The 27,629-nt window shown below is 43.1% G+C and overlaps 1 protein-coding gene across 3 annotated transcripts in view; it reads left to right on the forward strand.

Annotated features, from left to right (window-relative positions):
- PTPDC1 (protein tyrosine phosphatase domain containing 1) overlaps positions 1 to 27,629 on the forward strand; it is a 980,126-nt gene that overhangs the window by 216,624 nt on the left and 735,873 nt on the right. Inside the window, exon 1 of one of the 3 annotated variants that reach the window (XM_069643573.1) lies at positions 382 to 476. The exons of the other annotated variants lie outside the window; for them this stretch is intronic. The gene's annotated coding sequence lies outside the window, so the exon portion shown is untranslated. Of the gene's footprint in view, positions 1 to 381; positions 477 to 27,629 lie in introns of those variants that run through there. 3 annotated transcript variants of the gene reach the window in all.

Here is a 27,629-nt window from a genome sequence, read left to right on the forward strand (position 1 = left end):
CTTATTTTGTAATCGCCATGGAAATTTACTTTTTTTTTTAACTTAACACATCTACAGGACCTGGAATATTCATGTGTGGTAATTGAACGTTGTACTGGTTTATAATATTTTTTTTGATTATACGACACAGGAATCCTTGAGTATTTAAATGTGCTTGTTGCTCATTTTAAAACTACCACAAGATGGTGGTCATGATATTATAAATAAGTGTTTAGTTTTCAATGCAGTAGTATCACTTTCGATCTTGATTGACTGCTTTATCTGAACTGTGTTGCATCTGAAGTAGCAAACACTAGCTGTTCCCAGCATAACATATGCCATTGTAGCATTTCTGAAAGGTCATTATCGGTCGGTAATTCATAACGTCACTTCTGTCCCCCTTCTTCAGTATCGGAATTAGCTCTGATCGCTACCAGGAAGGCGCGCGACTTATTAATGGTCATTGAAAAGGCTAAACGTATCCGATGGAAGGAGAGGTATGTGCGGTTTAAGAACAGTATCGAAGTTCCATTGATCACACGGGCCTCTCATGTGTCTTTGTAGATGGCATAAGTTTGCGTACTAGCATCATTTTTATTTTTTTTATTTTATTGTGTTTCAGTTCAAAGAACCTTTCACAAATATAGCATAACAAACACAAAATAGAATTCACCATAGATGGAGAGAAAATTACAATTTCACTTTTAACATTTGATAAAAGGGAAATAAATACAGATAGGATAAGATATGATAAAAGAAAAAGACAAACTGCAATAAACTCCTATCAGAACATATAATCGGTAGAATAAAACTCAACAATTAAATTACTACAAAAGGTTAAAATGGATAAATGAAAAGAGAAGAGGCTAACGATTTACAACAGGTTTTTCACAGCTGAATACTTAAAGATCTACCAAAATCTGCACTTCAAATTTTCTTAAGCGTACATTTGCTACCTTCCATATTTGTGTCACGGCAATAATTAAGCTGCTATTTGACCCCCGCAAGACACCTAAACCAGAAGTTTTCACTGGACATATAAATCGGATCAAACTCAAATTCTTTAAAGTATTTTTCATGGATGGAACTCATATTACAAGTAAGGACATGCCTTGCAGTTCCAGTCTCTTATTCATCAAGACAGTCTACAGAACCTTCTATCACTCGGGATTCCCGTCCAGGCTCCACGTATCCCCAATACATTGAGTCGATTCAATCTGAGATCCAAGAATATTTTGCGGTTGACTTTAGATGGCATTAATTTTAGATAGTATTGAGTTTTTTTTACATATAAAGGGTAATTTAGCAAACATACACAGTGAACTCCATTCAGCCATTTTATCAAGACTGGCAACCCAGTCCCATTTTTCGATAGTTCTTCAATGATTTTAGTAACACCACCCCCCAATCATCCCAGTTGCGGGAGTACCCTATTTTTCCAACAAAATAAGATTTTCTTCTGAAAAATATTCAAAGCTGCCTGTTTGCCTCCCTCCAATCCTTCACGAATAATATGCAATAATGTGCCTTGGCGTGCATATTTTATTATTATTTTAACATAGAGTCTGGCCCTGTTATGTTCAATCTGAGCAGATAGGGAGATAAGGCCCATTTCTATCCTAATGGCCTGTATCGGAGTATAATTGGAGAGACCAAGTAATCTTCTCCAAATGAGTCCCTCCGTCACATCTGCCCAAACTGACCAATCGTAGTAGCATTATTACAGCACATAATTTCAATTTTAGCTCATGAGGTGGCATTCGTTGTACAGTGTTTCGCTTTTTAGAGACTGAAACGTTGAGCCAGTAATTAACTATTCATTGCCACTGGAACTGCTGTGCCCTGTGGGAAGAGAAGTGGGGTTGGAAAGAAGTAACTTCACATTTTTACAAGTTTGCAATGGTGTAAAGTGAAGGTGACGCGTAGAACCTTGCTCATTCTGTTTGTTGAAATGATGGCTGTTGTTGAAGTGGGTGGATTTTGCCATTTGGACAGAAGATGGCAACCTAACACTGAGAAATTGCATCAGCTGAGTACAGAAACATACCTAAGCATTTTTTTATATGACAACCCCTTGGCGGCAAAACAAGTTGGTTGACTCCCCAGAGTCCTCACTTTTATCTGTCATCAACACGGGTGTTTTTACAATTTTTTACTGAACTTTGCTGCATTTTATGAGAATTTATCTTATAAAGTGACAATTTATATACGTCTTTGATTGGAGTCGCTGCCCCCTTTTTTGCAACAAAGCTGACTGGAATACACCCCTGTGAATGTGGACGTGAAAGGAGGGAACACAGAGTGTGAAGTCCATTCAGGGAGTTGTCCTGTCCTTTTGAACATATATATATATTGCTACTTTGAACTCTGGCATTGAGGTGAGGCTGTTAGCCCTTGTGTGCACTATTAAAACTGCTTAAATTGTGCCATTTCTTTCATTTGCTGCATACTTGTATCGGATCTGCGCTCTCCGCCCCATAGTTTTCTCCCAGACCCGTTTCTTGATAGCCGGGCCTTGCACCCCGCCTCAAGACCCAGCCCTCTCCCCTAATTGGAAAGCTGATTCCATCGAGCTCCAACGTGGACCCTGAACTAGGGTTTGTCCGATCGCCTCACTTCCCCACTTTGGTCCCTGGCATCAAGGTGAGGCCACTTGCCCTTGTGTGCACTGTTAAAACTGATTTAAATTGTCAATTTCCTTCATGTGCTGCATAATTGTATCAGATCTGCGCACCGTAATTTTCTCCCGACCTGTTTTCTGGTAGCTGGGCCTTGCAACCTGCCTCTGGAAACCCACATATCCACCCCTGGTTGGCCAGCTGAATCTGTTGATCTCCAACATGGGGTATGCCACCTCACCACTTTTGAGGTTGTACTTCCTTGTTCCCTCCTAGCAAGCCCCAACCCCTGATTGGGTGCTCTTCCCCACATATGGGAGCACAGTAGGGCACCCCCCACTGTGGTTTAGGGCCACGAGACAAAGGACAGCTCCTGCAGAAGCAGCTGCAGTCATGTTGGCCTGTGGTAGCCTGTGAGGCCTGCAGCTGTCAACCAGCAGCCACTGACAAAGTGAGGGTTTGGGCAGGTGTTGCAGCCATCACTCACTGCTCAACACTAAACTGACCATCCCAATTGCATAGTATCTTGTTCTGTATTATCTGGTTATCTAATGCGTCCAGCCCACAGTTTTAATTGTTATCTTATCTTGCATTTAACCTGATTGTGTTAGTTAAGCCATAATCTCGCATTTAGCCTGAATGCTTTGGTAAATCATATGTTTTAAGTGTTGCTGCATTTTATTGTACTCCATTCTAGACCATTCTCCCTCTATCCAGGCGTCCCAAATCTAGGTGTTACTAGATTCAAGATAACCACACTGCAGCAAGCCATGTCTGGCATCTAGGCCAACTGTGTTTGTTAGCTATGTATGGTTTGCTTGTTAGGCGTTTATACAGAAAGTAAATACTGTTTCAAGCTATACTTGGCATTGCTATGGTGGCCTCAGAGCGTATTCCCCCCTTGCTAGGCATCCCAAATCTAGGCGCTACCACATTCTCTGCTGCATCCTCCGTCAGGGACTCTCTCCTACCTGCTAGGTATCCCAAAGCTAGGTATCAAATTATTTTTTGGACCAAAATCCTAGGCCCCCACCCACTTATCAGGCATCCCCAAGCTAAGTACTGTTGCTAATATAGGAGAGCTACTGTAGATGTGGGGATACTATGTATGAGGGGCAGTAAGTGAGCCATGACATTATATTCAGAGGGGGCAGTAAACAGAATACAGACATCAAATAGCTGACCTACATTACAAACAGAAATGCACATTCTTGTAGTAAGCACGTTTTGAAATAATCCTCTTTGCGATAGTTGCGGAAGTTGCAATACTGCTGCATGCTGGCAGGATAACAAAGAAGGGTTGCCTGTGATAACAGCACAGAAATCTTGCTCATACTTAATGTGACGATCTGTGATAAGTGAGGTGCACATGTGCGAATGTATTCTGAGACGGCCAGAGGTTTTTTTTTTTTATGTAAAAGAATTCAGCACCTTTCAAATGTTGTTCAGAGAAATTACATTTTCTTTGTACTAAGCATGGTTTCTGCCAAAAACACACAACCCAAGGTCGAAGTGGGTGAAACATGTGGTGTCATTTAGCTGAGTTCATTTTGAAATGTTCTTTCTTGCTGCTTATTTTTACTGAATCACATTCACATGGTTAATTGTATCGCTATTCAGTGTTGCTGTTTACGATCGGTAAGTTCATTTGCCAAGATAAATGCACACTTTTAAAGTTACTGCGTGTCTTGATACATTCTTCATGGTGATCGGGTAGTGCCATTTGATTTATTGTGGTTTCTGTCGATGGTGTGAGTGCAGTGTTTTGGCTGTGCATGCTTACAGCTGAACAAATTTGCTAAAGGCAGTCCAGCCTCATAAATAAGTTGCTGGAGTGACGGCACTATCAAGTTTTCACGTTTACTAAGCCTATTAATCTGCATTTAGAGTTGAACCTAAGTAGAATACAGGTAATAGAGGGAAACCTTGTCATATCTAACTCCCTACTACTGGGCGAAAACAACAAATGCTTGAAGCAATGCCAAGGGATCCAGAATAACGCTATAAGAGCTATCACGGGCAAACCAAGAAGGGAGCATATCACTAATGAAAGAAGAGATTTACATTGGCTGGCCGTTAAGCGAATTATCTTCAAATCTCTCACACTGGTCCATTTTTGCTTATATGGTAAAGCCCCTACATACCTTAAACAATTCAAGTGGCACGAGCCAAGCCGTAATCAACTAACAAAGGCCTCCTCCAAGTAATACCATCAAAAAAGGCAAAGGGACTAGGCAGGGCCTTCACGAGCAGAGGAGTTCTAAAATGGAACGAACGACCCAAGACTTTGAAGTTGGAAACAAACCACCTATGCTTCAGAAAAAAACGTAAGACCTTCCTGTTGAAATAAGACCTCGTTATGCACCAGTACACCTCTGCATCAATCACAATCCGACCTTCTATGTGTGGTTAACGCCACTGTCCTGTCACCTTGAATTCTCCTGTCCTGTCTTTATGCAATGCGCTCCGATGCCCGTGGGCTGCAGCACTATATAAATAAATAAATGTCCTAGAGGGCATCAGCAGAATAACGCAATACCACTTTACCACCGTAAGAAAATACTGCTAGATTATGTAATAGCCCTCCGACAAAATCCTTAACACTAATTACTGTTCCCCAGCTTGGGCACCCCATAACCCCTGGTAGCTAAGGTACAGATGCCTTTGGAGTAAACATTTTCTCCAACCCAGACACATGCACCAACCACGGGTTTCGCATAACCCAGCTAGCCCACCTAGCAAAACTCCCCAAATCTAGGTTGTTCAGCATACCATCGGTAGTGCCCCGTCCCAACGCCCTCCCCCACTGCCTGCAAATCACCAGGTCTTTACCAACTCAACAGCTAGCTAGCTGCACAACCCACCCTCTTTCTACAACATCAACCAAAGGACCCCGAAGAAAAATGCCCCAAAAAGGAAAAAAACACATCGGAGACGGAAAGGAAATACATGCAAATAACCGCAAGGGTTTTACTACCCCTGGTTCCACAACCAAAAGAACCCCTGGGAAAAACAGCAAAAACCAAACCGGAAACACAAAGGAAATGGCAGTTAACCGAATTGCGAGGATTTACAACCCCTTGTTCAACAATCACAATCTCACCCACACAATACCCAGAATCAAGGTTTAGTTTACCCAAAAGATAAGGACACGTAAGGTGGGCACCCAGGAAGCACCCCCCCCTCGGCCTCTAAAAGCCCCTCCCTACCCAAATCTACTAGCTATCGGACCGTAAGACCGGCCACCCCTCGATCACGCTCATTCGTCCATACGACAGGCCACCAAAAACCACAAAGAAACACTACAACCCAAACTAAACTCAGTGTTGCCAGCCGCAAGGGTACCCGCGACCGAAACACAATACTGCAAACCCATTAAACTAGTAGACTCCAAAGAACAGCAATACACCATGAGACAGAACAGGATGATGAGAGAACACTAGGAGAAAGAATAAATCAAATGGAACTACACCATGGCACCTTGCCAATAAGCATAGACAAGTCAACGGAACTCACCCATAAGCATGACAGAAAATAGAACAAGGGAAACATCTTTGTACCGAACACCATAACTCGCAGACCACCAACTAGAACAATTCGCAACAACCAACGATGCTAGACGCTCCTGCAAGATAACCAGCACAGCACAGGAAAAGACCAGAAACATCCAAAAGGAACAAGAGGGAAAATGACGCCCTCACTATACATCTCACTAAGACTTTAGGGCACCTACAGCTACGAGATACAGAAGAGGAACCAGAAGAAGTTAGGAACCAATACCAAACATGTCTACTGAATGACACCTCACATCCTGAGAGCAAAAAAGAAACCCGCCAACAAGACCATAAAACGAAACCAAGAACAAAACAAAACGGCACTGCAATCTAATCAACGCAAGATCAATGTCAAAACATACTACAGAGATCTACTCTACGACAGTGGCATAGACATCTTATTCGTCACAGAAGCCTGGTTAGATGGCAACTACAAAGTCGCACTACACAGCTGTCTACCCAACAACTTCAAATGCACACAGGTAAACAGAAAAGGAAAAGAGGCAGACTTGCAATGGCCTACAAAGAACACCTAAACAGATGACCCGCTGAATATAAAACTGCAAATCCCTCGTCATTCACCTGACAGCTAACTCAAAAATGAGCCTCACATTCATACTCTTCCATAGACAACTGACCTTCGACGCAACCTTTGTAGACACCTTCATAAAAGCCATCACAAACGTAGCCCTCAAACATGACCACCTGATAATCCTCAGGGACTTCAACACATGGTTTGAAGAGGAGAATTCAAACGCTCAAAAATCACTAATCAAGCAACTCGAAAAATGAAACCATGCCAGATGGTAAAAAGAGCGACACACACAGCAGGACACACTCAACGCAATCTTTCCCAACAAAAATCTGAGCTCTATTGTGCTACCAATACAAATACTATGGAGTGACCACCTCACCATACCATTCGTGATCCAACTACCAGTTAAAGCACGCAAACAGCCCAAAAAGCTCCCTGCGATCTGGAAAAAAAACTGGTAACTGGTAAGTAGTAACTTAAAAGAACAACTGGAATAATCGAAACCATGAACCGCAATCATGGATGGAACTGACAGACGAAAAGTAGACCTAATCCAGAAATGGATCACCAAGGCAATAGACTGCATCTCCCCAGAAAAACCCTTCATCCCTTCCCAAAAGAAAGCAGTGGCAAGATGGTTCACACCCACGTTAGTACAATGAAAAAACAAACCAGAAACAAACTAAAATGGAGGAAAAACTACAACTAGGCAAAAAGAATAAACTATTTTTTTTTTAAAATCTGAGCATACAAAAAGGAAATTCTCAGTGCAAAAAAGAAATAAGACAACCGAATCACAATAGCCACCAACACCCAAAAATAACTATTCATCATCATTGATGAGATGAGAAACCCACCTGGCTGCAACAAAACATTGGTACCTTCACAAAAACTATGCACCGACCTTGCAGACCATTTACAAAAATAAAATTACTGACATACATCGAATCATACAAAGTAGACCAGTCAACCAGATTGTGCACCATGCCCCACCGACCCTGGAACCACAGAACAACCTGCAAAGTTTAACACAACTATCAGTAGAGGTAATCATCAAGCTGGTGAAATTTGGCAATAAAGCAGGCTCCCCAATGGACCCCTGCCCACCAAACATCTATAAATCTATCATTACACAAAACACGCCATTGGAATGCCACAGAAACCTCTTCAACCAATCGCTCTCAAAGGGGAGAGCACTGTAGGCTTTCAAATCTGCATACATCAAACCACTCATCATGGATACTATGGGTGATGTGGAAGACCTTTCTAACTACAGACTGATATCAAACATTCCCTATCCAGCAAAACTGAGAAACGTATGTCTACAAACAAACACTGGAACACATAGAAATACACCAACTATTGGACCAGGCACAAGTCGGCTTCAGACCTATGAGAGGGACATACGGCACTTCTCTCTATCAGGGATGGTCAAAAGACCAACGCAGACTCAACAATAACTCTGCACCGATACGACTCAACCTCTCCGCAGCATTCAACAGTCAGCCGCAACATCCTTCTCAAGAGACTGGAAGAAATACGGATCACCGACACAGCGCTGCTCTGGATTAAATCGTTCCTATCTGAAAGAACAGAAACAGTATGGATAAAACCATTCAAATCCGCTCTGCGAGACACCACCTGGATCCTCCCTATCCCCACTCCTCTTCAACATCTACTTACCTCCACTAATCAACCTCATCAAAAGGCATGGCCTCACCTGCTACATCTACACAGATGACACCCAAATCATCTACAAAATCGAATATGTACAAGAGGAGAACACAACGCTAGTAGACTGTTTGAAAGAACTCTACGAATGAATGAACACAGCCTTAAACTCAACCCGGGCAAGACAGAAATCATTACATGCAAAAACCTGGAAAACAACAAATTAAATACCATGGCCCACAGAAGAAGGAACCACACCCACGCCATAATAAATAGTCAAAAACCTTGGAATCCTAATGGACAACCAGCTAACCCTAGAACAGCAAGTAAATGCAATCAAGAAATGCTCCTTCCACCTACACATGATAAAAAAAGATCCTACCATTCCTCTCCTTTACACAGAACACTAGCCATCATCTCCCTCATGTCCAGGATAGACTACGCCAACAGCATATACCTTGGAATGCCGGATTATCTACTGAAGAAACTGCAATGTATACAAAATACAGTGGCCACACTTCTTAAACTCTCACAAAAGAACCACATCATTCCTGCGCTAAAGATGCCACATTGGATGCAAGTCAAAAGCATCCAAAACAATGTGCATAACGCACAGAGCAATCCATGGCCAAGGAGCTGAAATCCTACAAAAGAAAATCACTATGTACCTACCGACCAGAACACTCCAATCCGGCAACCACATCCGCCTGGAACTTCAACCGTTCACAAGGGCAAAACGTAGTGGATCAGCATCCTCTTGACTAGCCGCAAAAATGTGGAATTCCCGAACGAAATAAGGAACATATACGACCATCTACAATTCGGAAAACTCCTAAAAACCTGGCTGTTCAATTCCGAACCCAGACGAAAAAGAATGAGCAACACCCACACCCCTCGGAATGAACACACATATCTCAAGACGGAGGACTAGACTGTACCACGACAAGAGCAGGGACGTGGAGAAATTTCTGAGTCGGATGAAAACCTGGGTTCCCATGAAGGGGCTTACCGGAGGCTAACGAGAGAGATGGGAGCATCCTAGGTTGAACCACAGATGGAGGGCATAAGAGTTGAAGGGGAAAGTGTGGCAACCAAACAGATAAACCACCCAGGAAGGTCAAGGGCACAGGGAAGAGGTCCGCCAGACCCCCCCCCACCCATAAGGGGCCCAGGGAGGCGATGGCGGCTGCACACTCGGATAGACCAGGGGCCAAAGCGGTGCAGATATCCATTAGTCTGAACACTTGGGGAGGGGGGATCACTACTAAATAACCCTGCAGACAACCCACAACCCTGCACAGAATAGAGGGAGGCCCCCTGCCCCAGGACACCACAATACACAACACTGGCAGGGATGCGTACCACTTAGTTGGCCTTAGCGGAGGAGGTTCAATGGAGCACCACCACTAACCAACCCACTAAAACTCATTGTTAGGGAGAATTCTCTGTTTAGGCTGAATTTCCTAACCTAGTGAGTCCCCCAGCAGCTTTGCCGGATTTCTGGAGTTGTTTTTTTTCTCCTGCCAAGAGTGAGACTCTCTTTCTCCCACTCTTGGACATGATTTATGGTGTTCCTTTGAATGTTAATGTGTTTCATGGGCTATGGGGTCTTTTACTCCATAGGGTCTCATGTGTTTTCTTCTATGTGTATTACACCGCACCCTCCGTGCAGTAACACTGGGGTGTCATAGTGACCCCCCACCATAGACGCCATACCCTGGGACTGACTACTGTTTCCCAGGGCATGTAAAGTCACCATTGGCTTTACTAGTCCCAAATTACTAACAGAACCAGTACCAACCATCATATTGTGGACGTACTGGTAGGGGCAATTCGATTGCCCCTGGGTCTGTTATTCGAGGGGGCACTGTCCCGTCCCCCCTCGTCGAGTTTTGGCTGGTTGCAGTGGATACTACTTTTTATATTCAACCGCGAATATATCTCTGTGGGATTTTCCCATTGTTCGAGGCTAATACTTTTTTAACATAGCCTGTAACATACCACCGGTTTATTTATTTAATATTAATTCACTGGTTGGTTTTTTCTGCCAAAACTCGGTTTTAAAATGGCGTTTGTGTTCGCCTCTGTAACTCCAAACCAAAGGTCGAGCCCTTTGTTCCACATTTTGGCGGGCTTCTCCACAGAAGCCTCCAAAAGTGGTGCCACTCTGTCTGGGTACCACAGGGGGTGTTGGAGGGGGTTTAGGCACCCTGGACTGAGTTGCCTTGGCAACTCAAGTCGCACTCTTGTGTGATTGGCCCAAGTGGTGAGCCGGCCGGCTCACCACTTAGCATGTTTGATTGACAGCTAGGCTGAATGAATGGGGGTTTCTTGCATAAAAGCAGGGCTTTTGGGACTGGAACTTCAGAAGTCGCCACAGGACCTGAAAATCCGACGAGGGAGAAGCTGAGCCGACCTGCTACGACGACCCCACCGGTGGAGCCCTGCTGAACCGACTCACCACTTCCCAACGACAGAGAAGATCTCCCTGCTGGAGAGTCTTCTTCCCTTGACTGGTGGGCACAACCAGTTTACCTTCTTTTCTCGCATCCCAGGACGTCTTGTGGTCGAATTGCCCGTGCCAAGCACCCCGGCAACCGGATAGCCACTTACCACTGGATCGCGAATAAAAGGACCGCTCCTTTTAATTGAGAACTCCGCGGCTGGTTTCTTCCTCGGCAGAACTTGGCAACGGACTCCTGTTTTCCTCCACGACGAGATCCTCTCTTCCCCGGGACGAAGCACCGACTTGCACCCGCTGCCAGGAACAATTGCTCCCGCTGGAGCGTTCTCACCATTTTAAGGTACTGTGTCCGCCAGGCCTCCCTTTCTAAAGATTGCTACAAGGTAACAATAATCCCTTAACCTTCTGGACTGGGCTGGCCGTCTTGACCATCTAACTGGTCCCTTTCTGTTGGTCCAACTCTTTCTGAACCTTGTGCAAGACTTTTGGGCACTTTCAACCATGTGACCTTGGACACATTTCGACCTGAGCCTCTTAAATTGGGTCCGGCCTTGTTAACTTTGACTTTACGGTTTTAATCTGCCTTCTTCTCCTACTGTGTTCTTCCAAAAGTGTTGGGATCTGTTTCTATCTTTGCTCTGCCTTTCTCTCCCTTTTTTACCGATTGATTAAAGTGCCATCTTCGTTAAGCGCTCACCGCTGTCTGAAAATAAGTGTTGCTTTACTTAAGACTTGTCTAATAATCGTTGAAGGGGAGTCTATCTTTTAGTGACCGTGGTTTTGAACTGCTTAATATTGGTGCCAGTGTGTTTTAACTAGATGTGTTTTTTTAAAAATAAATATATCTCTTTTACACCAAGCTCTGGTCAGTGTTTGCTTGTTCTAATGTGTTCTTTTGACCTATTGTGAATACTCTGTATACTGCCTAACTCTTCTTGAGAGAGGTCTGACTGCTCAGCCACAGCTACCAGGTAAATCTGGGTGGTACAGACTGCTACCAATTGGGTTTACTGCCAACCACCTGTAGTATTAAATCTTTTGCAGTGGTCCCAGAGGGAACTGCACAGGTTTCTGCCTAACACTCATTCTGCTTACACCTCAAACTCTAAACAAAACACAACCATACCTATATTGCACAACAAACCGCATGCCCTTCACTACACCGCAACAACGAAACAAACCACACATTGCCTCGCACAACAGTACATGACAACTACCGACCGAAAAATCACACCTACGCTCAGTGAATGGTGTAAACTGAACGGATGCTTCCTACAGCACATCACTGCTCTCTTGCGTTTTTCCCAGTCAGTCCTTCTAACTTACCCTACCCTCTTGCTTTTACGATCCGCCAGAGCATCAGGGGTCCACTCCGGTGGTCATAGTGCTCTGTATAAAAATCCTTAAACTCAGATATGTGAAGACATTTTAGGAACATATTACAGTAATTGGGAGAGATGACCACTAGATGTTAAACAATTGTAACCTATAAATTACTGTGATTTGACAAGAATGTTTATTAAGGTATTTGTGTTCTTAAACAAATGGTTAATTTTTCACATCTTGGGAAATGCAACAAGATGTACGTTTCCCCTTTTGAGATGACCGCTGTTAGATAATTCAAGAAGCAAGTCAATCTGACAAATGTCTCTGATGTGTCGCATGATGGTTTTCTGGTATTTAAATGACAGCTGGGAGCAGGGAGAGAGGTTGTTGCACTCTGCTCCTTGGCTCGTCATTCTGAATGAGGAAGGTAAGATCTGAATGCTTGATGCATTGTGCGAATACAGGAAGGGGCTGCACATGTTTGAAGACCCTAACTAATTGGGGGTCTGTATTTTTTGCAGATATGTTGCAAGTTATTTGATTTAACATCATTTGGCTACCATACTGATCCACAACGAGCATTAGTTGGTGTTGGGTAAGAATTGGTGCAGTCACACTTTGTGGGACTACACAAGACTTATCTGCTTGGTACTAGGTAACCCACCTTTTGGTATAGGTCTGTACTACACAAGTTGGTAGTGTGACTGAGTAGCCAGGCCTATCTCAAGAGGGGTAAATCTGAGCTGTAGAGCTGTATTCAGTCAATACAAGTAACCAAGTAACACTTACACTCTCAAGGTTTCATTTATAAATATTTATTTACACATACATTTTAGTTAAGCATTCTTTAAAAATGCAACTAGGCACACTTTGGAATCACTTTACAAAGTCAAAAAAGATGGTGAATACTCTTTGGACATGCTAATACATTTCTCCTACTCCCTGAAGTGACTTCAATAACGAGGATAGTATTGCATTTATCTTCAACACTAATATTCTTTTCAGACTCTAGATTTCAAGAAGGAACAGTTAAGGAAATAGAAAGGTTAGAACATTCTCAGAACATGAAGACAGTTTTAATCCTCTGATGAACTCTAGGTAAGCCCTTCCCAGCAGTAAACGTGTTCAACAAATTACAGCATATGAAGGTCCAAGCAATGCCAAGTCAATAGGTTAGAAGGGTGCCTTTAAGGAGCCAGGACAGCCAAAGTCAATTGGATAAAGTCTATAGTTCTGATACACTTCTTGGATAAAGTCTTTCACAAAATCAGATAGTTCAAGTAAATCACTAAAGCGACACAAGCTGTTAAGCCTGTTCAAGCAATGTTGAAATCAACTCAGAAAAGGTAAACCAGTGCACTTCAAGTGGGAAAACACGACTTAGGGCAATACGGTAAGTACCCCAACAAAGTACCTCTGGTTTGAAGAAGGTGGTCCAGCTGGATTCTGTTTTGCTACAGCCAAGCAGACTTGTTCCTGGGCCTCAGTCGTGGGGACAAGAGGGAGGACGTCTGATGGACTCCTGCAGCATGTTCTGGGGTGGGGGGGACTTTGGCAGCTACGGATCTTCTTCGATTCTGTAGCTCTTTGCGGTTTCAGCACCTTACAAACAGCACTGATGCAGAACAAATATCCCTAGTTCGACTTTCCTTGCTTCCTTGGTCCTGGACTCTGGTGAGGGGACTCTGGACTGGGATTTCCTGCTTCTGGAGTGTCCTTAGGAGGCTCCCGGAGCTTTTAGCCGGATCCGATCCGCAGAAGACGTTGCACTCAGTTATGGGCACTCGACTCCTGGCATTGGGCTTCTGCAGCACTGGAGAGGCACAGCAAGTCGGGGATTGCGCCAAAGTGGAGATCATCACGGGGCTAGTTGGTCCCACCAGCCCAAGGGGAGAAGTCATTCCATTGAGAGCTTTTCTGTCGATGCGAAAAAGGTCAGCACAGCAGCAGGGCTTCACCGGGCACTTCGAGGTCCAGGAGGTTGCAGCTGGCTTCTCTTCACGATTTCTTCTTCAGATGTTCCTTCCAGTGATAGACTCTGCCTGTAGTCCCAAGAACCTCCCTTTTTAAGCTCAATCGCATTCATTCACAGCCCTAGGCTGTCAATCACACAGCAGGGTTGGCTGTCCTTCCCGGACACCGGCCAATCAGGACTGTTTTTTTCAGGCACACCTAAAGACAACAGACAGGGGAGTTTCGGGACCCTGCCTCACTTCCTGTCCTTCTAGACACACTGGAGCCAGGGGAGGGCTTCAGGGCTGAAGCCCGCCAAAGAGAAAACACACAAAGGGCTCAAATCTGTCTGAACTTAGAGTAAAAACCAAGAAATACCTCCCAATCATAAAATGGCGGGAATAAAAGACCAGGGCCATTTTGACAAAATGGACACCCTTGAGTGCTTACTGCAGCTAAGGGTTCAGCCTGTGGTAACAAAGCACATTGGTAGGAAAAAGTAAACCACTGCCACCAGCCAGTCAAAGTAGTGACGGTAACAAGAATGTTATACGATAAAGTAGTATAAGGAGCTACTAGGTAACCCCCCAGCACTCCACATAAGATGGCGTGTACTGGACCTACAAAGTAAAAAGGTAAGCAAGATCAATATCAACTTACTATTCTTTGGAACAGTAGTTCACCCAAGAAAAGGTATTTAAACCTTAAGAGAAATCGAAGGGATTTCTCGGTGACACTTAACTGAGGTTGCTGTGTGACACTATACAAAACGCAGATGCCTATGGAGTTTATCAGACTCAAAAAACAGTGAAAACATAAAATCCTGGTCAGGGAAAAACACAAGATGGAGTGAGAATAAGGTCCCACTCACTCAGGAATTAAAATGTAAAAGTCCTAAATCCAGCAAAAGAGATGGGGGGGTCTCTAAGGTGGGAGGAAATTAGCACAAAAATGAAAAATCTAACAGTTGGTATGCAACTTGGTAATTTTACGCTTATTTGGGTTGAGTCTAATATGAAGGTGAGGCAGTTTTTTGAGAATTCAATAACAAATCTGATTCTTTTTGATTTCATAGTTTAACTGTTGAACTGCTCCGGATGAGCTTTGGATCTTACAGGTGGTACTTCTGTAACTATCCAATTCACGAAAAAAGGGAGCTCCAGATTAAGGCTTACAGAGTTTTTATTTATAACTGTAGGGAAGAAGGTTCTGATCCCCACCTGAAGAAGGATCTGTGATCCAAAAAGGCGTTGGGGCATACCTCTGGTGGAATAAAATGTTATCGGCTGAAATTTGTTTTTCCATTCATTAAGAATCTTGTTGAACCACTGTATTTTTTTCAAAATCAGAACTTTGTGATGAATTTGTGTATAATGTTTTGGAATGTATTGGTTGAAGAATGTCTCTTAAACGATCTTGTTAAACTTTGGAATATGGTCCGAGGACTAATTAAATGAAGGATTTATGTTTTAGAATTTTTCTCATGAATTGTTTTTGATATGTTGGTTAAATATATTTGTATATGGTTTTTGCCATACGGAGTGCTGATGGGTCTCTCACTAGGATCTAGTGGTTTTCTCTTTTTGTATGCTTATGTAGCTTACCATAACTCCTATGGTTTTTAGATTTTGTGCTGAACTACCTTTAGAAAAAACGTTTTTAGCTAAACTTGCACTTATAGAACATTCCTTCAAACAAGGTTTTTGACTGAATTTCAAAGGTCTTTTTAACTGAAGCTATCTCATTATCACTTACTAAAAAGCACTTTCTACAAACATTACTTAACACGTCCATTTAAGGAATCTTTTTACCCTGAATTTGCATGTTAATTAAAGCATACGCTTAACCATGAGGTCACTATAACAAACCTTTTTATTGAATTTCAAAGGTTTTGTAACTGAAGTTGTTCCATAATGTTGCTGCACTGCACATAACATATTAAAGTACCCCTTTTTACATATGTAACTCAACTCTTAACTGGATTGTGATAAGAATGGGAACTGACGGAGAAAAGGACTTTGACATGGATAGGGATGCCAGGGTAAGGGTAATGAGGTAGTGTGATGAAGAGGCGAGATGCTGGGGGAATGTTAATGGGGAATGTGACAAGGTGGAGGGTTATTGGGGTTGGGGTCAATGAGGTACTACGATGAGGCAGGAGCTTCAGGGGGGGGTCATGATGGATTGTGATGAGGGCTGTGGGAGCAAAGATGGACTGTGTCTAAGTCAAGGCCTGCAGGGTAATGAGGATGCAAGAAGTAATTGGGGGCTTAAAAGAGGATGATGGATGCTGGGGTAATGAGGGAGTGTGGCAAGGATTGGGGCTGCCAGATTAATAAAGGACTGTGACAAGGACAAGCGTTGTAAGGTCAACGATGGACTGATGAGGTTGTAGGGGTAATAGAATATTACGAAGATATGAGATTTGGGGCAACGATGGACTGCAATGAGGATGTTGGGATAATGAGGGACTGTGACAAGGATTTGGGGATTCCTGGATAAAGGGTAATGAGGTGCTGTGACTGTCCAGTGGTAATGAGGGACTGTGACGCTGATGGGGAATGTAGTGGTAATGGAAGACTTTGAAATAAAATGCCAGGGGAAGGGTAATGAGGAACTGTGATGAGCTTGAGCGTTGTGAGGGTGCAGGCCTAAGGAGGGATTTGTAAAGGGGTAATGAGGCTTTGAGGGTTATGGTTGAGGATCTAATGACATGAGGGTTATACTGGTAATTATGGACTGTGATGAGGATGGGGTGCCAGGGTGATGAGTGTGACACAGATGAGAGATATGGGGTTAACAGACTGTGATGTGAATAACTGTTGTGGGGGTAGTGAATGAGGGTTGGAGGGGTAATGAAAGACTGATGAGGATGAGGGTGTCAGGGTGATGAACTGTGACAAGGATGATGGATGCCAGTGTAAGGATTAAAGAGAGATTGGCGACAATTACGAGCAGTGAAGTGGTGATGAGGGACTGTGACAAGGATGGAAGTCGCTGCGGTAAAATGGAGGGGATGTGATGGGATGCAATGGTAATGAGTGACTGACAAGGATGAGAAATGCAGTGATACTGAGGCACTGTGACGAGTACGAGGGAGTCTGGTGGAATGAGTGACTCTGATGGGGATATTTTGGAAATGAGCGACTGATGAGTGTTGTAGTATTGCCGGGGCAAAGGTAATCGGGTACTTGACAAAGCAGAATTCCGTGGTAATGCTGAAGTGTTGTAACGAGAATGAGGTCTGCTGTGGTAATGAGGGACCGACTAGGATGAGGGATGCAGGGATATTGTACTGTGATGCGTTTTGGGGATGCTGGGGTATTGATGAGGATGCTGGTGTATGATTAATGTGAGGTAAGCTAATAATAGGGGATAGATGAGTAACAAGAGAGGCAGGGATCGGATTAAGGGGGAGACGCAGTAGGGTGAGCATGAGGGAGAAAAGCAGAAGTGCCAAACAAAGAAGAGAAGGAAGTCAAGGTAGGAGCTATTGTAGATTGCTGGACAGGAGATGGAGAAGATGTAGGGGACAGAACATGACAAAAGGAGGAGTGAAAAAGTCAAGATTTTAGTTGTATAGTAGTTGGTGAATTCGGAGGCTGAAAGGGAAGTAGTTAAAGTTGAAAAAGATGATGGTGTTGAGGGAGGGAGAGAGGAAAATTTGAGTTTTTTTAGCATCTAAGAGAGGAGTTATAGGAAGAGTGAAGGGAGGACAGATTGATATCTTATTGAGACCCAGATTTATTTCCAGCGGCACTCCTTTTCGAAGGGTGGAGCGAAGTGGACGGAGACCAGGGGACAGACCAGGCAGTGACAGAAAAAAACATAAAAGGAGGGTGAAGTGTGTATCCAAGGTAGAGGACAGGTGATTCTACAGGGTGGAGGCTGCAGGATCAGTGGAGAAAGTAAGTGTTAAATGGAGCCTAAGCCGTCCCACATTCTTCATGCAGGCTTGCCGTGGTGAATCAATGCTAACCCAGGATGTCCTTGTTCATGTATGGGGCTGATGATGGAGCTCATGAGACAGCACCTCAATGGTAAGTATACTTTATCTTTGGGTCTGCCGTTTAGGTTCTGATGGTCTAGGGCGTACACTCTTGACCTTGTCACATTGGAAACAAGAAAAACATCTGTGTGAAGCACCCCCACTCAAAACATGGTTTCATTGCATTGTTTTTCATATTTCATAATGTATGCACATATTGAGAACGCGTGTTATCTGGATTTTGTATATCCATATATGTATGGTCATTCTCCAATATGGCCTGATAAGTGGGCATGTACTGATTGTATCTTTGGCATATCCGACAAATGTTCATGTGATTTGCATGTAAAGTATAGCAGAATCCCAGAATTCTCAACTGTAGACTGTTGACCTTTGGGTCGATAGACTGATTTATACTAGCCCCCATTTCACCTTAGCGTTGTGCCACATCAAATATGGCTGAATCCTGGGTGGGTGGTCTTGCTTGCCTCCAGCAAGAGGGCCCTTCTGGTGTGTTGCATGTCAGCGCCCTGAGATGCCCCCTTCTCTCAAGCACCACCCTGGCGCTGCCTGGTTGTTGAATGGTTAGGTCTCTCTCCTGCCCTGGCGGTAGCGGAATAAAGTTGCAGGCATGGTATCCTGCCTTTTTACTGCTATAAATTCACTGGAGATTTTGTTTTTTTTACTGCACTTTTTTACCAAATTTGTACCACGAAATGCAGAGTGTGCATTTGGATGTGGCACGATGGGATGAGATGCAATGCGGGTGGGTGGTTGGTATACCCCCTCATTTAGTGTACAAGAAAAACAAATGGTAAAAACATTCAGTGAAAACATATGGAACCACAGGTCCCTCTTTTAAGGTATATATTCCTGGTGTCTTACGTCCAATCTGGATGATCCTGTTTAGATTTCGGTGTTCCTTCAGGAGGGTTCAGGTCTGTCGCTCTACCCTTAGATCCCAATTGTATGGAGTGTGGACTTTTAGGCCATCCTGAGTCCCCATTAACCCTGTTGAGTCTTTGAATTCCCAGCTTCATAGAATGATAGAAATGTCTCTCCCCAAGATCCGGTCCTCCTTCCCCACCTGGGATCTCTCACCTGGTTCTCTGGACTTTTTCGGCTCATCACTTCGAGCATGCGTAGGAGGTAGATTAGGACACTCATCAGCATGGCTCACGAGGCAGTTGGTGAGCACACCGCCTGGAACAATGCATGGCAGGCATGTGAGCTTCTGAAACAGTCTATTGGTTCAGCGGTCTTGTCTTGCAACAGTTTTATGGGAACTGTGATGAATCTGCAGACTTGGTCCCTTCTTCCCTACGGGGAGCCACTCTCTTTGAGACTATGGAGGTGAGTCTGCTCTCCAACCACCCCCGCCCCCCCACACCCTCCTAGGGGTTTGGGAAAGCGGGACTTGAATGGCAGTGACTCTACTCCAGGGGACATGTACTCCCATCACCATGGGGAACTCCCTATACCTTGAGTATTATCTACCTACACGGGAAAAACATCTATATGTTGACGTTAAAAGAACCCTGACATTTTGACTCAAGGTAATTGCGGAACTCTCCATAGGCTTGACAGCTGACGGTAAATAACATGTCCCTTTTGAACCCGCAGAGTTAGAATAAAGGGGCAACAACCCTTGAATGGAAAGAGAATCCATACGCAGAGGCAAGCCTTGGTCATGTGGACATCAGCAAGGGGCAGAGTAAGTTGTCTCAGAGAGAAACTGGCGTTGAAAAGAGACACCACCGGCTTGAAACAGAGATAAGTGGGGGCCCACGAATCAAAGGCTGCACAAAGCGAAGCTTACCTCGAGGCGTGACTACGCAGAGGACATAGTGTGCCTGCCAACAGACGCTGAATCCGGGAAAGAACGAGAAGGCAGAGACGCGCAAAATCCAGAAACCACCCGTATCTAGTCAGGAAGAATGGCTGCTGAAGAGACGCTTTCTCTGAAGGGATGTGGGTTGTCCATGTATAAAGGAGGTAGAGAGCGGAAGGAATGAGGGGGCATACGTAAGGCCCAGAGAGAAAGCACGAGAGAAGTTGCGGAAGCCCGAGAAACCTGAGTCGCATCATCGTCCAGAAGGGTCAGAGCAACCCTCAAGAGTTGAGGGCCACAAGGAAAGAGGGGTTACTCATACTCCAGAGAGGTAAGTGAGACATTGGGACAGAGGAACACAATGGAGTCAGAGGCTCCCGATAAGCAAAGCAGATACGAGGGAGGCACCCAACACCTGAACCAAGTGAGAAGAGACCAACCCAAGTGGTGGAGAGGGATCAGGGGAATATCCCTTGACCTAAAGAAATGTGGACTGTTTGTTTTTACCAAACCTAAGACTTTTGTTGTTGAACTTGGGGAAACTTGAGGAACATTGATAGACTGTCAAAAATGGTTAAATAAGGAGAACGGCTAATTATAGCTAACAAGTGGATCCAGATCCATGAATAATACCTGGAACACCTGAGAGAGATCGTGGTGAATAACTATGAGTGTAGGACACTCTAGTTAATTTTCTTTAAAGTTTTTTCTAAGTGTTCGAGCCAGTTAAGTGGGTAGGTTTGACGAGCCCCTTTTTATTTTTATAGGAAGGGAACTCCCCTTTATCAATAGCGTTTGTGATGCGTTTTCTTTTAAGTTACTTGTACACCATGTCCTCTGGTCCAAGTCCTTTTTCTGCCTTGCCAAAGCACATTAAAGTTTGTTAGTGTTCACACACCTTGGTGTTGGCCTGGTGTTAGATTTCAATTAATTCCCTGTTACAAATCCTCAAACTGAGAACTCTGGCAAGGAGGAGTAACAAGGGGGTAATGTCCAGATTATTTGCTGGTAATTTCATTGCTGAGTTCCTCTCTTCATTGTTCCAGCCCTATATTCCTCGTCCGTCTGCCTGCTGCCTGTACCTGCCCCATCAAACTGCCTGCCACCTCAACCTTGGATGTTGAAATTGTTGGAATTTCTCACTGGGATACCAATAAAGGTGGGTGGTTGCTATGCGATGGATGCTCTTGTACCCTTCCTGCATTTGGGGGAAGTGTCTGAGTGAAATGAGGTTGCCTGTTATGGGAGTCTGATGCCTTATACAGTGAAGACTGTAACAAGGAAGAGAAGGCCTCAGAGTAATGGGCTTACTGGTGAGTAATCCTGACAGCAGCCATCTCTGGAAGTTCACTTCCAGTTCAAAGCACTGAGAAATGCACTGTGGGTATGCCCATTAGTGTCACAGCATGCATTTTTGGCCCAGATTTAGTTTCTTACAAAGCAGCGCTATTTTATGGAGCAGGTTTTCAAACCAAGACAACCGCTCTGAAAGATGCAGGCAACTAATACATTTCACCCTTTTTAGGGACAGTCTGACATTCTAATTGGAGCATTGCGATATGTTGTGGTCTCGGAGCACTTTGCTTGTCTGGGAAGTAAGCTTATTGTGTTCTCACCGGGGATGACTAAACCTTGTCTGAGGAGAGAAGAGGAGTGGGGATAAGAAAAGGGGACGGGAAAGTACGTGAAGTTTTGGCAGACATTTGTAAAGGTGATGTACTCAGTAAATGTTATTTTTGAAGGCTGTATGTCAGCACTTGAGGAAGGTGGTGTCTGTGTGTTGTATTTAACAGTTGGTAGAATGTTGGCAGTTTGCTTGTAACACAAGTTGTGGCCCGAAGTTTTGGATCCGTGATGGGCCGGGACTGTGTTCAAGCCACCCATTAAAAAGAGAAGGTCTTGATCTGGATTAGGTTTGTCTTTGTTTGTTACATGCTGCAATGTAGACTAGGAATTATGTTCACGCAATTAACATTGTTGCCCTATTTTGATATTTAACTATTTGACATCTTTTTTTGCTTTCATGCTTTCTTGTGTATATATATTATAAAAATGAGAAATTAGAACGTTATTCCATATTTTGCCTTGATCATACTTTGAGATTTCAGTAATGTATGTAAAAATGTTTTTGGACAGAATTAATGGATTTTATGGCTTATTAATAGATGTTGGTTATGCTCTGCACATGACATTTAATTCAACCATTTATATAATTGAATCTTTTTACACAGAAGTGATCATTCTGATATAATAGAAAGATTATTATGCATTTTTTTATTCCAATGCAAAATATGTAGTCTAGCGTTTGGCAGAACGTAAGTGTACATAAAACAACTTCCAGTCATCACAATTTCCTTAAAAGGGGCATGCAGACTTTTACAGGGTTTCTTGTTGTGACCAATACAAACTATCGCTTTGTCTAGAAAATGGGAGATTTATGCAATCTAACTCTAGAATGTTAAGAGTACAAATCACAAGTTAATTAAGATTTACTACTGACATTGGGCATGTTTAATATTAGACCAGTAAAGTGGACACTTCTATTTTTGTGCCAGGCAACACTTAACTTCTAATGTAGGCCTTTTGGAAAATATTGATTTATATTTTGAATTGTATTGAAGTATAACTCTAGATAACGGATACATTTATTGTTTATACCTTCTTATTGGGGCTATGAAAAATTATAAAGCTATCTTTTTAAGACCTATTCTACAAAGCTGAATAAGGAACAATGAAATGCATATCTTTAGTTTGAAGTTGCAAAAAGGTACTACAGCATTTGATATAGTTAATCGTGCAAAGCTGTGGGACATGCTCGGGTCCATGTAGTGCCCAACGGCCCTGGTGAACCTTCTGTAAAGGCTGCATGATTCCACATAGTCTTGTGTCAGGAGTGATGCCAAAGAACATTGCACAGGTTTTTTTTCAGTTAACCTGGGGGTATGCCAGGGATGCGTCCTGGAATTCCTACTGTTCGGTCTACTTGTAAATGGTCTCCTTAACCATCTGTTAAAAGCTTCTCCCGATGTCCTGGCGATAGGTTGTCGATCCTTACCGGTCCTTGTGTACGCAGAGGATTCTCTTCTGATGGCGAGTAACCCGAGAGCTCTGCAGGTCCTCATCACTGGCTATGCTGACTTTATGGCTGAACTAGAGCTAGAGGTGAATGCAGCTAAATTGGTGTTGATGGCCTGCTGGAAGGGGAGACGGAAGATCAAATTCAGGGAAATGCGCTGTAGGAACAGTGTGATCTCCAGGGTTGATGTTTTCAACTACCTGGGGGATAGATCCTCGGCTAGTTTCTGCGCCACCACCCACATAACTAAACAGGCAGTGTGATTTAAGCAGCCTTTGGCTGGGGTCTCTAAGGCCATGTCCATGTTTAGAGCTAGACCAATCGATCCACTGTTGCAACTGTAAAAGGTCAAGGCGGCCTCGGTTTCCAGATTTGGGATGGAACTGTGGGGCTACTCTAATGTTGATGCGGGCCAGACAACAGAGAACCATTTCTTCAAGAGATTGCTGGGCTTGCCAGCTTCGACTCCAAACTTTGGAGTATATGTGGAATTGAGATGTATGCCGATTAGGGATGTGGTTTCTCTGCAACCTGTATTGCAGTGGCTTAGGTTATGGGGCAATGGTAAAGCTATACTTACCCAGGAACTGATTACCTCCCTGATCGAGAAGGATCTGCGAGGTAGGGTCCCATGGTTGTCCCATTTAAGGAAACAGCTGATGGCGATTAATAATACGCATCTGTATCCACCCTGTAGTATGCTTTCTCGTGGAGAGATAAAACTATGGACATCTTGTTTTTATGAGTATGTGAGTGAGAACAGAGATTATGGAACTATTGAAACCTAAGCACAGAGGACTAATGACAATCATGTCTCCAGGTGTTCAAAGCTAACTGTTGTGGGCAGAGTTCCCAGCAGATTTCATACTCCTATCCAGGGTACGTTTTAACTGTATCCAGCTACGGGCAGTTGTGGCAGACTGGTATGGGGGGGGGAGGCCGAGCAGTCCTACCCTGAGTTTGAGGCGCCCTACGAAGACTTGGCCCATTTGGCATTCTTATGTCCTGCCTATGTGAGGGCTAGAGGCTTGTTCTTGCGTCCCTCATTGCAACAACTGGGTTTTGCACAATATCGGCCTGCCCTAATATATTTGTTGTGGGAGGACACACCACATGTGGGCTGGGCTTTGCTTTCATATCTGCAATCAGCACTTTATCTGCAGAAACAAATTCTATGTAGAGTTTTATTAAATGAGTTTGCACAACCATTAATGATCTAGGTTTGGTGTTGGTTTTAATGGCCATGTGTGATGTGTTATGCTTTATTTTGTACTGTCACAACTGGAATGTTTTTGTGTACATTGTATTGTATTTTTACGGAATGTTCTGTGTATAACCAAAACAAACGATGAATGACTGTAGCACTGAAGTAGAAATATCTTGGGGATTATCGTTCAGCAGATATTTCTACCTACACAGAATAAGGTTTGACTTGGTTTGACTAACTCTTCAAGTATAGTCTGTTAGTACATAGATTGCGATATACTGATTTTTGTTCTATTCACTGTAGGAAGTGGTAAACTTGTATTCTCCTGAAGTAGGATGACGGCCTGAAATCCGTAGAGACAGAAATAAGTAGAGGGGTCCTATGATTTATCAAAACATTGTTTTGTTATTTATATATTTTAGAAATCTTGATCATTTTATATGATGCACACAGCATGTTATTATGTATGCCTGCTGTTTTGAACATTTACTTTCAATATATGTTTATTTGGTTTATATACATAATCTAAGGTTTGAATTAATTGATGCACTATGAATTGGCTATGATAACTGTTTTTGTATTTTATTACATTTCAAAGTGTTACGTACTCATTACTGATTGAAAAGGAAAATTATTTAAATTAAAAGAAAGGTTCATTTTGTAGTCTGACACATGGCGTGCATCACTCTTCGTACAGATTTTGTTCTGTTTTATGCCTTGTCTCTATTGTCAGGGCGCAGACGTTGATGGCCCGTTGGTGCCATTACTGAAACATATAACTAACATGTTTACACATTATGAAAGAAGGGAGTGTGGTCCACCAAGTAGATTAGGGTTTATTTCTGTACCAGATCCCCTGAGACAGTCCCGGGCTGTATAACAGATGAATGCGATTGAATAAAGATCAAGGAAGGAGGTAAATTAATGCATATGAATGGTACAGGGGAAGCTTGATTCTTTTCAGGAGAGTTGTGAAATATGGAATAGTTTGTTGTCCTTGTCCCAAGGGCAGTTGTTTTTCAAGTAATATTCTAGTCCATACAGATCTGGCATAGTTTTCATTTCCGAATATTATATATGCTATGACACCTTCCAAGCCTGTAGAGAGTGTTAGTTCCTGACTCCCCATCAGCCGATACAAGCTATGTTCCTAAGTGCCTGCTAATCTCATTGGGTTCGCATATGGGTTTTATTTTGTGCCTTCTGTGACCAAACAGCAATGCAACATTGCCCTCCATCTGTCCCATGCTAAACCAGGTTAAAGGGGAGATGTGCAATAGAATGAGAAAGCATTTTCCTGAAGAAAAAGGTTTGCATTTGGGGTAATTTGCCTAACCACAATGCCTTGCTGTTGTGGCTTAGAACTAGAGTCGTACATCCAGTGATGGCTACTTGGTGGCGTTGTGTAATGCGTGACTTGGCTCTAATGAACTTTCAAACTTTCACGTGAAAGGGTTTTTAGAGCGAGAGAGAGATTTTCTGATGCTTGTCGATCTGCTTAGAATCACATGCTTTGCATAGGCCAACATCTAGTGGTTAGTGTGGAGTATTAAATGACTTGTTTTCGAAAAGGGATGTCGGTAGGGTCTGTAATGCTATCCCTAGTGTGACGTGCACTGTACCTATGGTCCTTCATGTGTCAAGGTTTTCAGGTTGTTTTTCTGCCATCAGAGTTGTTTGTATTACGTGGTGTTCCTGGCTGTTATAGCTAATGTGATATTAATTTATAGATATTGATGCCGCTAATTCACGCAGGATTAACCAAAAGCCGGTCGATGAGCCGATAGCTCAAGATTCAAAATGGGATTGTGACGGCTTCTTTCAACAGTGCTCTTCTTAGGTCTATACTGGCCTCCACAGTAGGGAGAGTAGGGGGGGGAACCTATCTTGCTTTCACCTTTAAAGAATGTCTCCATTCATCCGTAACCTTCATATATACATTGCTGAATTTTCTAAAACATATGGAAATTATTTTAGGCATGACTGAATTGTGTCTCACAAATAGTTTTGTTTGGAAAGTATTACAGGCAATTGCAGGGGACCACAGTGGGTTCGATCTTTGCCGCTTTGTATGCAAATCTCACAATGGGCTGGTTTGAGAAATGTTTAGTATGGTCAGAGGAGAGCACACAATTTACTGACAAGATCGTATTATGGCTGAATTTTATAGATTTTGAAATTGAGTGGCTCATATTTGTGGACATTTTAAATGATTATACACTCAATCTTAAATTCGCGGAGTCCAACAGCCATAATAGTCATATTCTTGGATGTGTTAGTGAAACAAAAACTAGATAAAATAGATACTGACCTATACAGAAAACCTACTGGGTTGAACCCTCCCCTGCATGCCACCAGTAGGCGTTTTAAGAAACTTATTTGGAGCATACCTTATGGTGAGTTTTTGAGACTGCGTAGCAATTGTTCAACTTTGCATTTCTAAGAAGGATGAAGTAAGAACATCACTGCAACTGGATTTAGAGTCCAGGCATAAAAGAAAAAGGTAATTTAGCGAGCCTACTTGAAAGTATGCAAGATGCAAAGGGAGGGACTCTGTTACCAGAAATGTGAAAATATTGAAGGAAAAGGTTGATGAGTCTAGGTTCATTAGTACCTTTGATGGATATTCCAAAAATGTCAGAACCATCATGAATCAACATTGGCATGTGCTAAGGTTAGCTGAAAACATGGTGAAGGTTCTGGCAACCACAGTATTGCTTACGGACGAGCAACCCCCTGCTTGTGGCGAGTTTTTTGCAAAAAGAGCCACCACTTCCAGGGGCAGAATGGATGCAACTTTCTGGTTTAGGCTTTAACAAGTGTACTAAATATAAATCCTGACAATTTGCACTCGGTCAAACTACTTATAAGCATCCGGTGTTGAAGCACACAGTCAAGATCAAAGATAATAAATCTTGCAACACCAAGTTTGAAGGGTATGTTCTTATGTGCGTTTGTAACAAGTGGTATGTGGGCAGCACGTTGTGTAAACTTAAACTATGTATATTGCAGCACATCTGTGCCATTAAGAATGACCGGTCCTATTCCATGGCCAAACACTTCAGAGAAGCCCATGGGAGTGATCTGGCACGTTTCAAGTTCTTTGAATTACTTAGTCTACCAGAGTCTCTCAGAGGTGGGAATCGAGAATTGTTACTGCGTCAGTCGGAGACGAGAACTATACTAGATTTTGAAACCCAGTTTCGCCATGGACATAATATAGATGAAGAACTGTATACTTTTATATAGGCTATTGTGGGTTGCACACAGAGTTTTTATGCCATCATATGATCCCTTTACATCTCTGTGGTGACATCTTATATTATTCATTGTTTGGTGAAATAACTTGTAATGTATAGCATAGACATTAGATATGTATAATGTTATCCTCGTCTGACTTATTCTTTGATAATTCTTTTCTTGATTT

This window comes from Ambystoma mexicanum, chromosome 2p, assembly GCF_040938575.1.
Source record: "Ambystoma mexicanum isolate Mex_15411 chromosome 2p, UKY_AmexF1_1, whole genome shotgun sequence".
In the NCBI taxonomy this organism is placed as follows: Eukaryota; Metazoa; Chordata; class Amphibia; order Caudata; family Ambystomatidae; genus Ambystoma; species Ambystoma mexicanum.